The sequence below is a fragment of the Lissotriton vulgaris genome, unplaced genomic scaffold (assembly GCF_964263255.1).
Source record: "Lissotriton vulgaris unplaced genomic scaffold, aLisVul1.2 SCAFFOLD_2573, whole genome shotgun sequence".
NCBI classification, from domain to species: Eukaryota; Metazoa; Chordata; class Amphibia; order Caudata; family Salamandridae; genus Lissotriton; species Lissotriton vulgaris.
In genome coordinates this window covers 332,714-334,947 of record NW_028254733.1, presented here as the reverse complement: position 1 = coordinate 334,947, position 2,234 = coordinate 332,714, and the positions used below count along the sequence as shown (strand labels likewise).

Genomic DNA, 2,234 nt, shown 5'->3' with positions numbered 1-2,234 from the left:
CCCTCACACACCCTCACCCTCACACACGCTCACTCACCCTCACACACCCTCACTCGCCCTTACAGCCTCACACCCCTCACCCTCACAACCCTCTCACCCTCACACCCTCACCCTCAAACACCATTTCACTCAGGAACACCACCGCATCACTCAGGGACACCACCACATCACTCAGAGACACCACTCAAGGGTACCACCACGTCACTCAGGGACACCACCACATCACTCGGGGACACCACCACATCAGCTAACCATTCACAAACAATGTTTATATACCAATTGCAAATAAAAATAAAAAAAGGTTAATGCAAAGCATTGTCATTTACAATGCCAGTAACTCAAACTTTAATGCTGCGCCCCCTATTGCGTTGTAAATGCTTGTTTATTGACTGTTTGGTTCGTGCGTGTTAGTATGTATGAGTGTATGTGTATTTGTGAGTGAGTCTCCCGAAAGGGGGGGGGGGGGTACGAGTGTCTGCATGTGAATGCATGAGTGTAAGTGAGTGTGTATGCGTGTGCGCCCCTTCTCGGTTGTACTGAACGGCACTCGCTGCCTGCCTCTCTGCCTCAGCCCTCCCCCTGCTCCCGGGCTACTGGGGAAGGCCAAAAGAGGGCGACCAGGAACCGATCCTGCACCCGGAGCAGCCCAGCAGCAGCAGAAGAAAACCCTGCGCTGGGGGGTGGGTCCCCTGTCCCCTGTCCCCTGTCCTATCTTGGGGCAAAGGGTTTCATCTTTTTTGACCCAGTGTAAAGTTCAGCCGAATTTTCAATTTCCGAATGGAAAGTTATGGACCCTGCGTGTTGTGGACTTGATGGCGTTTTCTTTTTGAAGAAAGATACAATAAAAGAATAGAAGAAATGCCCCCACCCCCAAAAAACAGAAGAAGAAAAAACCAGAAGTGCCTCTAGCGAGAAGCAAAATGCCTACAGCACCTGGTATTCCCAGGCGGTCTCCCATCCAAGTACTAACCAGGCCCGACCCTGCTTAGCTTCCGAGATCGGACGAGATCGGGCGCATTCAGGGTGGTATGGCCGTAGGCACGAGAGCCTGCCGGTGCAGGCCTCTTGTGCTGAGCCAGCCCCTGTCACGTCACCAGGCTCCCTTCCAGTGCATTTAAACACTTCCAGTCCCTTTAAACACCTGCCCTCCCTTTCAAAGTTCCTGCACACGGCCAAGCACGGCCATCTCTCGCGCTTGCTGAAGCTGGGACCGCCCTTCTAAAGAAAGGGGCCGGCACTAGCAGCAGCAGCAGCACCAGCACACCAGCAGCCTGGCCTTTTCATTTAACAAGCGCCTAGCCTTGCTTCGCACTGGCCTCCAGGCACTTCTTGCTTTGCACTGAGCGAGTGAGGTGAGGGCCCGAGTAGTCCAGGGCCCTTCAGGTCACCCGCCTGGCTCTCTGCCTCAGCAGCCCCCTGCTCGCTCCCAGCCGAGAGAGGGGGGCCCGGAACCGGGGCCGGCGCTGCCCATCATCAGCAGCAGCAGCTTGCAGCAGCTCCCCACTGGGAGCCCTCTGTCCTAGGGCAAAGCTTTTCTTCCTTTTCTTTCAGTTTTCGAGTTTACAGTTAAGGGCCAGGCATATTGTAAACTCCATGCCGGATTTTGTATAAAATACATGAAAAAAAAAAGAAGGAAAAAAAAGCGGAGAGGAGAGGAGGAGAGCAGAATATGTTTTTTCTTTTTTTTTTTAAAAGTGCTCTTAGCGAGTTAGATTAGGTGTGATTGTGCAAGGGCCGAGCTTGGTGTCAGCGAGTGGCAACATACCTACAGGTATGGCCGTAGGCATGAGAGGCTGCCGCTTCAGGTCTCTTGTGCTGGCAACCCCCTCCACTCTGGAACCTGCTGCACTGCACCTCACTTGCACGCTTCACTCCAACAACCCTTGGCAAGCTTGCTACAGATAGCCAAATCTTCCTCCAGCCTTGCACTCGCTTCTTTTCCAATCACACACTGGCTCCGACCTCCCTTCAGGTGCCAGCCGGAGAGCTAGCAAAGCCGCAGCCTGGGCTTTTCACGTTGGGGCACATTTACAATAACTGGCGCATCCCTGCATATCGGCAGCAGGGATGCGCCAGTTATTGTGCGTCACGGCTGCGCCACCATGGATGCGCCGCACCATGGGGCAAAAATGGACAGATGCGTGACGCATCTGCTGCCGTAAAGGCGGCGCATTGCTGGAGTTGCGTCGCAGGCGCGACGCAGCTCCAGCAAGGCTCGGGGGTGCCCTATCCTT

At 54.4% G+C, this 2,234-nt stretch overlaps 1 non-coding gene across 1 annotated transcript; it reads right to left on the bottom strand.

Annotated features, from left to right (window-relative positions):
* Positions 1-921: 921 nt before the first annotated feature.
* LOC147659447 (5S ribosomal RNA) lies at positions 922-1,040 on the bottom strand. Its single transcript, XR_015307259.1, has one exon. It is a non-coding gene; the product is annotated as a 5S ribosomal RNA (ribosomal RNA).
* Positions 1,041-2,234: the final 1,194 nt, after the last annotated feature.